The following is a 15,025-nucleotide window of genomic DNA, read 5'->3' as shown; positions in this document are numbered from 1 at the left end:
CGAGATACTCTTTCGCGTAATAATAATAATAATAATAATAATAATAATAATAATAATAATAATAATAATAATAATAATAATAATAATAATAATAATAATAATAATAATAATAATAATAACTTGTCGAAATGGAGCTGGGCTTCGACTTGGCAAGGTGGCCTGAAAGCTTCATTTAAGGCAATTTTTTTTTAACCTGCAGCACAGAAAACAGTGTGTCCAAGTGCTTGTTTGAACTTCACAGTCACTATTGTGAAAGCGGCGACTCTTTCGCGTTTCTGCAGCCACGAAGAACGCAACGCAGCTATTCGGAAATGAATGAATGAATGAATTAATTAATTAATTAACGAACGAACGAACGTGGAATGCACAGAGAGAGAAGCTAATGAAGTCCATGGTTATGTCAATTTGAACGCAGCTCCACCCAACTGTGGGGGCCCTGTGACTCGCGAGGAAAGCATTACCTCTCCCGCCTACCCAAGAAGCCAGAGACAGCAGGGTGGCATTTGCGTTTGGTGGATAAAAGTAAGTGGAAAAGCCAAATACTGCGCTGACAGCGGCAAAACAGCGGCGATTGGTTGCCCGACCACGCGCGTATGCTAGAGCACCGCTCCTTCTTTTAATCCGTCGCTGCAGCTACACAAACAAGAACATTCTTTCTTTTAAAGCAACCAAACTAATCAGCACTGGGGTGTTCAAAAGATCGTATTACATTTTACCGTACGTTAAATGCTTTTGACTGTAGGCACTTCATGGCATGGCACATCGTGACGAGGTCTGGCTTCGGGGTAAGCTGTATCAAGTGGCCTTTCTTTTTTCCTTTTTCACTTTCCAATATTCACCCTCCTAAGTGCAGAGTTGCGAACTGGCCAAAGACTGGATAACCTCCGTCTCTTCTTCACCCCCCCCCCTCTTTCTGGTATCACCATTCCTTGCACTGTAACTTCGGCATGATGATGATTCAACTTTTATTAAGCCCAACTGTGTTGGTAGTGCACGCAGGCACCAGACGGGGCGGTTCCCTAGTTTCGGGACCCGTATGTATCTAGCAGCTCCTGGCCCCTGTCCGTCAGCGCAAGCTGAGTCGGTAGGGCGGGGCTGGATAACAAGGTCTCCCATCGCACATGTAAAAGAAAATGCGTCGCGGAGGTGCTTAACGCTTGCCTAAAGACAACATTCGTGACAGCTTAGTGGCAAAGGCGCTGCTGAGCTCGAGGACACAGGTTCGATTCCCTGACATGCCGGCCACATTTTAGGAGGGCGAAATGCTAAAACTCTCGTGCGCTTAGATTTTGGTTCACGTTCCTAGTCCTCAGGTGGCCAAATTTGATCCGGGGTTCCTCACTGCAGTGTGCCTCATAATGACATCGCATTATGGCACGTAAGACCTGAGAAACAAGGAGAGCTGTTCGAAAAGTGGCATTTTCTTTTTAAATTCTCGCTTCTGAATTTTTTATTGTAAAATAATTTTCGGTGATTAAACTATAATTTCCTCAAATGTCAAGGCTGAATTGTAATAAGAAATTGGTGAAAAATCGATTTTATTCAGGGAAGAGCACTCTGGCTTCAGCGACAGTTGTCACTGAGGCCACAGTGTATGGTGAAGTGGGTGTGAACAAAGAGGGAATCATGAGCCATGAGGCCAAGCTCCAAAACACGGCACTTCGCAGACTGCCAACAAGATAACTTGAAAGAGGACACTAGATCAGTAAATTGCTACCCAATTGCCATAACCACCCACGTAAAATGTAGAGAGTAGGTATCGTGCCGTACGAGCTTCCTACTTTAATTCTTCATCTAGCAACATGTCAGGAAGTCACAAATTCTGTCCAGAAGGAGCGACTTCCTGGTGAAAGCACAGGCGACCAAAGCTCTTCGGGAGTCCGCACCAGATTACACTCCAATGGTGACCAAGGCATAGGGGTTACCTGTACTTCCCGTACATAGGCACCTCACACATGAAAAGCTCTTGGTCCATTGATGCAAGATGCCGCAGAATCACTCAAAAGCAAGTTCTTGCTTCTGCGTCTAAAGACAAAGCTCCCATCCTGTACACCTGTAGAAACTGCAGCCGCAGTGGCTATTTCGTGGCTCAGTAAAGGATATGCAAGTCTTCAGCACATTCTTCAAGAGTTTTGTATACCGCCATGTGAAGAACTTGACACCCTGGGCCATTCGTGTGACCAGTGGCAAATCAAAAGAATGTCGTCACTACAAGGTGAAGAGAGCACGCCTTTATGACTAACTTCTTAAGGGCTGGGAAGGAATAACATGGAGCTGGACAATTATCGATGCACTGACTATGTAAATGGTGGATTGTTGCATGGTTTCACAAAGTTTCATGCGAATGCGAGTGCACATTGAAAAATACCGATGTTTATAACTTTAAAGTGCGTTTTTCTCAATTTGCATTTTTATGAAATTCACATGTGCGCAAACATGCGTGCATTTTTAGTTGTCAAAGCTCAATTAAATTTTGCACAAACTATTTCCAGACAATTCAGAGTGTCGATATTTATACGGAGCATTTATGTACATTATGTGTTTTTGTTGTTTTTTGTTTTTTAAAATCAAAATTTCGTAGGAAATTGGGAAACATACATTTGTAATCTAGATTTTCTTTTTTTTTGCCGGAAAGGTATTGGGTCACATCCACATTTTAAATAGTTTTCGGCCTTTTACTGTTCATGTGCAGTAATAATATTTATATTGGGATCCTTTGTTAGAATTTTTATTAAGCAAGAAATGGTGCACAAAATGCCCCATATTTCGTTATCCATCTCTGTGGAACTCAAAACCTATTTCAACTACAATAAAACTTATTACAGTTTTTAAATCAGCATCATCACTTATACTCGTAACTAAGATTCCAACGACCTAGGCTGAAAAAAAAGCGTCGAGCAGCATCTACGCTTAAATCTTTTTATCAAAACAATATATTAATGAATCATTTGCCACTCGGGGAAATGCTGAATTTTGCAGCCGAACGAAGTTACAGCAAGGAAAAAACTTAAAGCAAGGGAAGGCAGGGAGATAAGGGCGAAAGACTTTCGTTTTTTAAGCTGGCTTACTAAATACATAATTTTTAAGCTCACGGTACGTTATTCACAAAGCTTGCCTATATTGGCACGTGAAATCTTTGACGAGTAATCAGAAACAGTGTCGGTGATATTTATTGACGTTTTACAGCATGAATATGCCGCATTTCCTTGTCTGTAATGTGATGAAAACAGCCGCGGAACGTGCCATGAGAAACGAAGCCTCTGCAATTTTTACGTGTTTGCAGGCTCCGCCAAACTACAGGGTTCAACTGACGTTCCGGGACTTCGACCTGAACGGCCGAACTAACGGGTCCTGCATCTACGACCGATTGGAAATCAGGCTGCAGTCACTCCACGTTGGACAACGTGAGTACGACGGGCACGTGGCATGCTTCCGTTGAAGAATAAAATGAAACGCTATTTCTAGGAGTTTTCTTCAAACTAATAAAGCTCAGCCAGTGTGGACGTGGCAGTCGGCAAAAGATTGTCGACATCTCTAGTATTCACTCGTCATACGACAAGAAATGCGTCACGCGATTTATTCACGTATAAACGTCAAGAAATGACGAGGGACGTCCAGAGCGAATCACACGGACTTAATGAATGAAAAACTTTATCCTAGAAAAGGAATTCTCAGAACGGCGGGTGTCAAGCAGCCGAAAGCAAGGCAAGCGCGAGTTCAGGTCGCGTGGCTAATACTATAACGCTGTGGCTTGCTTGCTTGGTTGCTTCGAAGTCGTCTCGTATTTTTCATTACAACTGTAATGTTTTGCCACCGCGAACGATAGTCGCATTTGTTATACTATACTTGCAGTTCTTTCTTAGAAAAATCGTGAAACCCATAAACGAATCTTCTAGAAAGATGCCTGCGACGTCACGCGCTTTCCCCATTGGGGCGGGAGCCTTCTAGTAGGTCAGGGGTAGTCTCCGCAAGGAGTGCTCGCAGCAGACACTAAAAGTTTGGTGACACCAGAAATGACGCCATCACAACAATTGGCGCAGCGTCTACGGCGGACGCTGCCTCCTGAACTGCGACAAACATTGCTTTGATATCGGAGTCATAAAGGTTGGGAGCGACCACCGCAACAAGCGCTCGCAGTTGACACTTCTTTTGTGGAGCTGAGGAAGAGGGCGCAGAAGAGGGCGTGGGACCAGTTTTTCGGCTCACGTCGCAGGCATCTATCAAGAGGAGGCATTGATCCTATGAATGCTCGTAAACAAAGAAAGAAAGAAAACGCCAGACGCTATAAAGCTTTCGAGCATCGAGCATCGCTGAAAATGTGTAATGTGCTGCCCTCTCGGTTTGATAAGAATCAGTGCGTTAGGATTGTGAAAATGACCTGTGTGGGCGTCCCAGTCCAAGCCATAAGCACTGTTTTAACAATGAGTCATATACCTTTTACGAGGACATACTTGCTCTTCTTTGCAGCTATTAGTTCTATAAACCTTAAAGGTTAGCCTATTACTTATGCCGGTGATTGTGTTTTATTGCGATAGCAATTATATGGACAGTCTCGGCTGGAAAATGTCCGTCCCCGTCGCCGTCATTCACCGCATATGTATAAGTATGTATATATATAGAAAAGCCATAAAGAAAAATAATTCAGAAATTCTTTCCGACGCGCGGAATCGAACGGGCGACCTCGCGATTTGCAGCCCGCCGCGTTACACGTTAGGCCAAGACAGCACCGTCTTTCAGCGTGCTAACGGCGCGCTATTTATATACATCATGTAATTCAGCATGCTTTCTTAGTGGCTACATAGATGACGCGACGTGCGCGCGCCGCTCCTGCGATCGCCGTTGCTCTTCGCTATACAGGGCGTGGTTATTTAAGGGGCGGCCGGTGGGGTGCCTCGCTTCGCTCGCTGCAGCGGCCGCGTTTGCGAAAGGAGCGCGCTGTTCAAACAGAAATAAGTAACAAAAGTGACAATTAGTTCGCGCTCGTCTTGTGTGTATCTGTTCGTTCGTTTCGTACGTCCTGCTTTATGTTCCAGCAGTGCACTTCAAAATGTCGAGCTGTGACGCATTAGTTCGCGCTCGTCCTGTGTGCGTTCTTTTCGTGCGTCCTTTGCGCTCGAGCGACGCGCTGGCAATTTCGAGCTGCTTTCCATTCTTCGCGTTACATTACATTTTTTTTTTATATTGCAGCGAAAGCTGTTATCGGAAAACAACAGTCGATTTTAGTGGCGTAGTCGTCCGCTGCCGCCGTCGGTGTCCGTTACCTCTATCGCTCACAATGAGGAAAAACAACGTGCAGAGTCGATGAGCATTCTAGCCCAGGCCTTCTGCGTGGGAGTTGGGAACACTAACACAGAGCCACGCGGGTGCTTGAAACTCCGTCGTAAAAAGTATTTACACAGGCTTCATGCCGGGCAAGAAATCACGTTGACAGTGTAATATAGCTTGCTAGGAGAGTAAAATAACAACCAGGCGTCGCACAATGTTAACTGCGTAACGAGTGGGCGGTTCAAAGCTTCCCACCCATTACAAATGTCTCAGCCATATTTCTTCATCGTCTTTAGCCACAGCATCAAAAAAAAATTGGCCGCGTATCTGCGTGCTTCGCTGCAAATGTCGTGTAAAGACGATAGAAGAGGCGCTGTGTGAGATATGGACGCCATCTGGCAATACGTCGGGAAACATGAGTGCTGTGTTGCGTGCTGGTAGTCCCGGCGCAGCAGCAGGCGAAGACCGGCGGTGACCAACGCGACCGGCGGGGACGCCAGCCAGCCCGAAAACGCGGTTTGGCGCGAAGCGCTGAAGCAGAGAAACGTCCGCACTCAACGAGTACTCTCCACACACTCTTTTATTTACACGTCGCCTGGGTAAAACAGGAACGCCAGAGCGGCGCCCACAACCGGCAGCCTGAAGGCCGCCCAAAACGCTGCTTTTTCATTTTTTAAATATTTTTTTTCACCTTCTTGGCCTTCTCAAAACTAAAGTTTTTCACACCAACCCATGGCATTCGTACAGTGCAATAAAGAACCGAGACCGAAACACAACCATGAGCTCGTGCGAAGGGCACGGAGGAAGGCAAATTTCAGCGCAGTCGCATTTTCAGCTTTGTTGAAACAGCGCTCACTAGACGACGACGAAGTAAAAGAAGGCACAGGACAGGCAGCGCCTGTCCTGTGCCTTCTTTTACTTCGTCGTCGTCTAGTGAGCGCTGTTTCAACAAAGATGAACGCATACCAACTCGCTCAAGCTTCCATTCTTATGCATTTTCAGCGCAGCTTAAGAAACTAGGGTCCTTAAAATTACGTATGTATGCATTTTATATTAAAGGAACACACCACCTAATACTTACCTAGTGATGTTGCACCTCAGATATGCATGATATTTATTTTTTGATCGACAACGTTCACAAGTATGAACAGCCGTACCAGTTCAAGACGGCTGGCCCTTGGGCAAGTGGTTCAACTTTGGACGAGTGTTGTATCGAGGGACGTGCCGACAAAGAAAAAGACAGACAGACAGAAAGGCAGACCAAAATTTCTGCGTTTAAGTTCCCATCGTCTTTAAAAGTGCACATAACGCCTTAAAGATCGGGTACATAGCTTTTCCGCAGTATGATGCGTAATGGCACAGTTGGCATTTTCCTACTTCGGAAAGTTATGATGACTTTATGGTGCAGTGGGTACCTTGAAGCTGTAGTTGTAGTAGTCGCCCCAGGAGAGTTTTTAGGATTCACATCACAGCGTTTGCAACGGGCTCTAAAGAGGCTGCTGCTCTGCTTTCGCTGTGAGTGCCCTGCGTGTGCCGAGGAGGCCTGGCGTGTTTTTATTGCGATAGCAATTATATGGACAGTCTCGGCTGAATTTTGCCGTTGCCGTCGCCGCCGTCATGCACCGTATATGTATATATATATATATATATAAAAGCCCCAAAGAAAAATAATTCAGAAAAATGCTTCCGATGCGCGGAATCGAACCAGGGACCTCTTGCTCCGCAGCGAGTGGCGCTAACCACTACGCCACGAAACGCAGATCCTCCACGTAGCTAACGGCGAGCGTTATATACACACCCTTTACCGCTGGACGGACTCAGAGACGCTAGGCGCTTATTAGCGTTTCTTCATTACCAGCGCGACGGGCGGATTTAAAAGTCATCGGCGAGCTCGCTCGCTTCTTCTTATATTTGCGCAGGGAGAACCTTGCCCTTCCGCTGTCTGCTCGCGCAGTTTTCTCGTGCTGAGGGGAAGAGGGATGTTTCACGCTTTCACCATGATGTCCGCGCTCATGTTACGGAGCGTACGAAAGTCACTCGAGCACAAGGGACGCCGCTAAACGAACAAACAGAAGATGAACGCGAACTATCAAGTGTCACAGCTCGACACTTGAAGCACTCTAGTTTCCTTCGCTGCTTTGGCCGCCTTTGCAACAGGAGCGCTGTTCAAACTGAGAGTATCCATTGGCGAGCCTCACTTCGTATAGCATTAGTTTCTTGCTATCGCATTCATTGCTTCGCCCTTGCGGCGAGGCTGTGACTTTTCTTAAGTGTTTTATGCCGAGGTCCACCACAGCTCCCCTGACGTGTTTCCGTCACGATTATGACGTTCTAAAGACTAACAGATGGCAAAGAAAAACTATGAGGAAAAGATCCGTCACCGGGATCCGAACTTACGATCCCTCGCTCCGCTGCGTGCGGCGCGAAACGATTCGGCCACAGACGGCACGTTCTTTGCCATACTAACGGTGAGCTATTGATATACACCATTTGCCGGTGGCGGTACTTCGAGATCGGTGGTACATCAGCGTGTTTTGGTTATCAATAGTGAGATGGCGCGAGGGGCTGGAAGAGAAGGGCGCGCTTTAAAGGTCGTCGCCCCACGCGTTGACATGAGAACGCGCCTATACTGGGCGTGGTCGCTCGTGCGCGCGCGCGCGCTTATCTCGTGATGGCGGTGGTTTGTACGTCTTGTGCTCTCACCGCAAGTTTCCGCTGAGAGCACGAAGGTCACTTCGCTCACTGCAGCGGCCGCTTTTGCGGTGACTGTTCGTGCTCATCCTGTGTATGTTCGTTCCGTGCGTCCTTTCTGCTTGAGCAGCGCGTTGCAAGTTTCGAACTGCTTGCCGTTCTTCGCGTGACATTACAATTCGTTGCTATATATCATTAATTCCTTCGTCCTTGGAGCGAAATAATGCACAACAAACGCTCAACCACGTCTGTGAAGACACATTTTCACTTTCGTGTTATACCGATTACTGTGACAGAGGAATCAGCCATGTTTTGTTTTTGTTTTTTTTTCATCTCCTGCCTAGTTACAGCAATATTGCCGAATTTCATCTCTTATTTAATGTACATTTCAAGTGACCCTATTCCGCACGTGTGCAGGTTCTGTAGCAACGAAATCAAGCCGGGCACCGTGGCCATATCGGTGGTTCGGGACGCGGTCATCGAGTACAGGTCATACGCCCGGTTCAAGCGTGGTTTCTGGGCTGAAGTCAAGTTTATTCCAGTTCGGACGAGGCAATGGCGACAAGTACTTGCGCACCGTGGACAACTCGGTTGGTGGGGACGTGGTCGTCGAGTACAGGCCGTACGCCCGGTTAAAGCGTGGTTTCTCGGCTGAAGTCAAGTGTTTTTCAGTTCAGACGAGACAGTGGTGACAGATACTTGCGTACAATGTGGCAAGTCCGCGCTATCCGCGTACCTGAACCATAAAAGCGCTGGCGAGGAGCAGGTTGGTATTAATGATCAATACATCCATGAAGAGTATCAGAGTGGAAGGATAAGCGGCATACGAACTTTTTGCGCGAGAGTATGTGAAAAGTATCTTTCTAGCTGCGGATTTCACCCATCTCATCAATTCTATTTCCGCCATGAAGAATGAGCAGCTGTGTCCTCGTCAGTGCAAACCTGGGTGTCCTCTCTCATATTAACGCGATAGCGTTAAAGAGCTCGTTTCGCAGAAATTCCGGTGTCGGCATCGGCGTCGGTGTCGGCGTCGTTGGTTGTGAGCGAAAAATCATTATCTTGTCCGTGACTGAAACATCGGGAAATCTGCAAATAAAATAAATATTAAAAATGTTGGGTCCAAGTGAGAATCGAACCCAGGCCGCCTGCGTGGCAAGAAGATGTTCTACCACACAGCCACGCTTCTGCTTGGAACAGCACTGAAAGCAACTTTCATGCTTCACAAACATACGCGTCCTGTATACAGGTGTCACAGCACGAGATGTAATATGGCAGTAATTTTATGTGGTACAAGCGTATATTGCCATCTGGTGTCACACCATGTGAATATCATAACGACTTGGTGCTTTAAAGCCAGCCACCCATTACAAAAGGCACACATACTACTGTGCGTATTCCCTTAAGACCACGTAGTGGGTGCACATCAACTTCGAAAAAGCTTCTCCCGCATAATTGCTCCCGGTTTAAAGCATGCTACTCATTACATAAGGCATACACCTTAGTGCGCTCAATTTGTTACACACACGTAGTGGTCGAAGTACTCACTAGGGGCAGGATATCTCTATCGCGTTCAACCCGTAAAGGCGAAGCTTAAGCATCCCCCAATTTTTTGTTTATGGTTTAATGCCTTTGTCGCGCACTACATACGCCAGCTATCACCACTGGATCGTATGCGAGTTAAACGTTAAACGTTAATGTCCTGTTCATATATTCACGAACACGTAGTACCATAGGCGTGCGCAGAGTTCCCCATCAGCGGGGGGGGGGGGGGGGGGGCAAGGTTCATTGCAGCGCCCACCCCCCTTGTAAGTCAATGTACAAGGCAGATTTTGCGCCCCCCTCCTAGGTTATTAGGGGGGGGGGTGACTGCCCCCCGTGCGCATGCCTCTGCATAGTACTCAGATCGATATTCTTCAGGTCACATTTATTTTTAAGCTTTTTTCAGTAGGGATAAATGCTAGCCATGGCAGGCGTGCAAACAGCTTGAAAGTTTGCTTTATTTTGTGAGGCAGTGATGCCTCCGCGCAACAACATCCACGAAGGCATTTTGTATCAAACGGTAGACCTAGATTTTGTTGTGTGATGTTCTCAACGTTACGTACGAGAAATCTACGTCATACATACAAACTAAAGAGGCCTCTGTGAGATCCGAACAATAGTTTGTAAGAAACGTGCGATTTCTTCAGCCTTTCACAGAATAATTAATAATGTACTTTGAAACACGCAATATGAACTGCGAAACAATTAGCCGCCATCATATAAAGCCTCGCATGTTTACAAACGTTTAATGGTCGCGCATAAATCATCAACCTGAAAAGGCCTTTGGCTGGCCTACGTAGGACAATAAGCCCTTTGAGTCATAGGGGAGCCTTCGGGGCACTTGAAGCGTGCTGCGAAATCGGCTGTGTGCCTCAAAGGGACGTTCACGCCATCTGACGGAATGACGCCTTGCGGTAGCGTAACGTTACACATGGCACTCGCCCACTCAAGATAAAAGAGCCGACCCTCAGATATGGGCACGTTCGCTTCTAGAAGACCCTCCCGTCTCCACTTGATTGCGTCCGCAGCCTCGACTATGGTGCCGAGCGCTGCTGCCCACTCGGCCAACCCGTCACATTCGTCGGATACGGCGTCGTGGCAATAAGCGCGCCTGAAGCATTCGCGGAACACCGTGGTGGCGTTTTGTGCCGTCTCGTTGGACCGGGCATCCATTCGTTCGAAAAGCATCGCCCAAAGTTCTTTCGCCAAGAGGGCTGCCACGACCGGCAAGTCCATGACGTGAGATTCGCGTTTCCAGAAATAGAGGTCCGCGTATGCGCCCGCGTAGACGAAGACCTTCGAACCGCGTCGAGTCACGTGGGGCAAGGACGCAGCGCTCTGGGTCTCGCGCAGCTTGCGCGCAGTGCGACGGCGGGCGATTTCAAAGTCGAAAGACCGCGCGTGAAGCAAGTTCCAGGAGAAAGAGAAAGTCATTCTGGGCGGGGGCTGGTCGATTTCGCCGGCGACGTCTGGCAGCACTAGCGAGACGTCGTTCAGAAAGTTCACCACCGAGCTCGCGTCTTGTTGCGAGATGAACGAAGGGCTCGACGACACCTGCGTCGACACTGTCTTCCTAACTCGAGCGAACACGTTCTGTAAGTACTTGTCAATCGCAGCGCTACTGACCACCTGCGCCCGGAATGCTTCTTCTATGGCGGGAACCTTCAGCATATTCGCAAAACACTCTCGCCTGTCCTTCACCAGGTCGTATATGGTGTAGCTTAGCAACTGAGCGTACAACTCTATGACGGTGTGCTGGATGACGAAAGCTCCACCCACGGTGACGTCACTCGCTAGACGCCCGAGCGCTTCGTCAGTATCGTTCTGTTTCCTACGCTTCAACACTCGGACTCTTGGAAAGATCGGCCATATAAGGTCGTTCAACACGGCATTCCACCCGGCCGGATTCACGCCCTTGAACGGTGGTACGTCCGCAATGCTAACCCGGTTTAGCTCAGCTGGGTTTTCATCGTCGGGGTACTCAGGAGGTGGCAGTTCGAGGTTCTCAAGTCTAGACAGCGTCTCGTTGACGTCGGATCCGTTGTTTAGTGTTCTCACGACAGCGATTACGCAGGCGCTACAAAGAGCCATTCTTTCCTGCACTGAGACGCCTCGCCATCTGGCCGTGAGCTCGGAAACGTCACTCGCGGCACTTCGGTTACCATCGGTAAGGGACAACGCCACCGGCGCGTCGAACCTAAACTCCATCAGGGCCATAAACTGGACGATGCTCGTGAGGTCCTGGAGAGGCGTTTCGGGGCGAGAGAGGTTGGCAGCAGCGACGACAGCCCTGGTGAACTCGGGCAACGCTTGCAGAGGCCTCCAGTCTTGCCTGGCGCAGCTGCGACCGAGAAGCCACAACGTGATGCCGATGGACGTGTTGGCCACGTCCGGTAGCTTTTCGACGAGAGCCCACTCTATCTCGAGGCTTCGAAGACCGGGTGACTCCTGCGACGAGTCGCCAACGTGAGGACTTTTCACGCATACGTAGTCGTGGAAGCTGTAGCAAGGATCTACGCTGGCGTTGAGGTCGCCAAGCAGAAGCCTCGCCTCCTCTGTGCAACAGAAGTCGGGCAGGTCGACAAGCTTCTCGTCTCGCCTTCTGAAGATCAGTTGCATGACAACCAGTACGACGACGAGAAGGCCGAACATCAGCACGGCACCTATGACGAAGGTATCGGTGCGCTTTTTGACGACGTGCGTGCTTTTCTCGCTGAAGTCTTCCTGCGAGCTTGCTGGTGGAACGCTCATGCCAGCTTGTTTAGGCCGCTGGTACCTGGCTGCAGGGCCCAACCCACTACAAAGACTGAGATGTAGATCCTTAAAGTGTTCGCTCACACCCGCTCTGGGGAACTTTTCGAGAGTGGGGCAACAAAAATGAAACGTTTAAAGTATAGGAAAGTGAATTTTTGGCATGAATCGGACGCCAGCGAGGAGGGTAAACGAAGAAAAGTAAAAGTAAATTTTGCAAAGCCATGACAATGAAGCAGTTATCTTGTTCTTTACGGAAAGTTCATATCAATATAGTTTAATTATCTTCCAATGTTATTAAGAATCATAGAGGTTCAATAAAAATGGCACTTTTAAGAATTATTCTTGTTTTCAATGAAAAGCAGCTTTTTCGTTCCGTTTCGTTTACTTTTTCTTTGCTAGTGGCGTATACCACATCGAAATATTCGCCAAGATTTTGGTGGCCCTAAAAGCAATATAATTTACGGCTTAGTGGAGCATGGGCATAAAAAGAAATGTGTTTTAATTGTGGCGAAGCAATTGGTACTGTTTAACGGTTGCGCTCTCCAGCGGCTCCTAGTGGGTCGTCCTCTTCTAAACGCCGCTCGCGCCGGGGCCCGTGCCTTTGCCTTGACTGTCGACATAGTGCATTGTCGCAGAGTGCCGTCCAATAAACAGCTTAACATAATGATGATGATAATGACCTTCAAATATGGCTCGTTTTCGCTGTGGTACCTTTTTTATCTAATAAAGAAAAATTGCATATATTCACTATGACTTCGAGCCACGAAACTGCAACCCTTCTGGGGATGCCACGCTCACTTTTCGTGCTTATGCAAGCATTGTTGTTGGCAACGTTCGGCTCACCGTCACCCCTCGTAACATAGCGCCTGGGCTGCCCATCGGAAAATACCGGGCCTAACGAAGACGTGTTGAAATGCGAACTAGTTGGTAAACGTTCAAAATAAAAGCGGTAAAAAAGGACTGGGCAAAAGAAAAGGAGCTCACAGGAAGAGCGATGCGCATCAACCGAAGAATTTTTATTAGAGCGGCAAAAACAAAAATGAAACACGAACCTCGAAAAAGGAGCAAACACAACTACACAAGCGCGCAGTCGTTGCAAACCCACCTGAGCAAGATAAGAGATCAAGTAAGGAAATGAACGGTGCGTTAACTCAGATATCAGCCTGTTTCTTTATGCGGTAAGGTTGCCTCCGCTGTCCTCTGATCTGCACGTCGCAAAACTGCGGTATCGTGGATGGCCGGAGTTAAGATGTGTATCGAAAGACCAGTCGAAGTAGTGTGTCTCGATGCGTGCGCCCCCCTTAAAGCGGACAAAGCGGGCATCCAGGCACCCTAAGTCGAAGGCGCACACAGCGCTCGTCCTGTAAGCTTATTTTCAATTGTCCCATTTATTTTTTTTTGCGACGGTATTATGAACTAATAAAGATATCGTGCTGAAAGGCTTACGCTGGGTGCGCGGCCAATCTTGGAGCCCGTTACTGGATCAACCATCTGTTTTGGATACAACCACGTTACTCGGTTGGCAGTGCGGAACCTTCTCTACGGAAAGTGCAGCACTGGTACGCTCACTTCGACGGCACTTCCGCCCGCGTCACCGCAACTGTGGGGAAGCCACGCTCACATTTCGGGCTTTTGCAGGTCAGTTTAAATTGTGCACCTTCTATTCGCGACAAAGGTATATTCTTGTTAGCGGCATCGGAGCCACCCAATCCAATGAAGCGTTTCAGTGATTGTTTTGTGCATCTATGGCGTCTATGAAAGCGGCAAACACACGCGGGCAGAAGGAAGGGCCGTTTGACGTCATTCGAAGCCCTCGCGAAAGTGCAAAGCAGCTGCACCTAATCTTTACCGAGAACGCTTGGGAGGGTGTTCCCATTGTGCACAGGCGCCTTATCATCCACCACGTTGTTTTGCTGCTTGTTTTGCTGTTTTCTTTATTGAAACAACTACTAAGTTCTATGATGTGTGCCTGTTTACAAAGAAGGATATGCCCTTTGCCTTCAATTGTTAAAGGGCCCCTAAACCACCCAGAGGTCACAATTTAATTGTGGTGTTACAGTTGTTCACGAGTCTACAGTGAACGCGTTCGTCGCCTCGTCTGTCCCCGCTTACTTAGCGTCCGAGGTGAAAACGTAAGGAGCGCACGCGTATGCGGATGAGCACGCGAGCCCGAGCATTTGTTGGTGGTTTAGGGGCGTGGCGCTTTGTGTTTACGCCTCGTAGGCCACGTGGTTTTTGACCACGCGTTTTAGGGGCGAAGCTCCTTATGCCGTGGGTCTGTCCATCCTTCGTTTGTTTGTAGCGTTGTAGTAGCCATCTCTAGCTCGTGAGAAACGCGCGTTCTGGCATGCAGTAGAAGAAGACGACGACGTTGACGAGTGAGACTCTCGTACGTGTTCGCCTGTGTGGCATTCTTTCTTCTTTACTGCGCGCGTTCTGGTATGCAGTAGAAGAAGACGATGCTGCCGAGTGACACTCTCTTTGCGTGTTCGCCTGTGTGGCGTTCTTTCTTCTTTACTACGTCTCGTGTTTTCAACGACACCCGAAGACAACATTTCAGAAGTAACGCGCCATGAGGCTCCCTCTTGGCACACTTTCTCTTTAGCTCGGAGTCGCCAGATGGAAGACAAGGCTGCGGAACGCAGGGCACGGAAGGCGGCGGCAGCGCGCGCTCGCAGACAGAATCCTGAGGTGAGAGCCCGCGAGGCCGAAGCTGCACATCGACGCCGCGAAGCAGATTCCGCCGTTCGAGCCCGCGAAGCCGAAGCTGCTCGAC

General features: G+C 48.3%; 1 protein-coding gene and 1 pseudogene across 1 annotated transcript in view; both read left to right on the top strand.

The window, feature by feature from the left end:
• LOC119397459 (protein SpAN-like) overlaps positions 1-8,903 on the top strand; it is a 28,255-nt pseudogene extending 19,352 nt beyond the window's left edge.
• A 4,766-nt stretch (positions 8,904-13,669) lies between these two features.
• LOC119396095 (uncharacterized) overlaps positions 13,670-15,025 on the top strand; it is a 62,799-nt gene continuing 61,443 nt past the window's right edge. Inside the window, exon 1 of the mRNA XM_049416906.1 lies at positions 13,670-13,887. The gene's annotated coding sequence lies outside the window, so the exon portion shown is untranslated. The remainder of the gene's footprint in view (positions 13,888-15,025) is intronic.

This window comes from Rhipicephalus sanguineus, chromosome 6 (assembly GCF_013339695.2).
Source record: "Rhipicephalus sanguineus isolate Rsan-2018 chromosome 6, BIME_Rsan_1.4, whole genome shotgun sequence".
NCBI lineage: Eukaryota > Metazoa > Arthropoda > Arachnida > Ixodida > Ixodidae > Rhipicephalus > Rhipicephalus sanguineus.
This window is presented reverse-complemented; position numbering and strand designations above follow the sequence as displayed.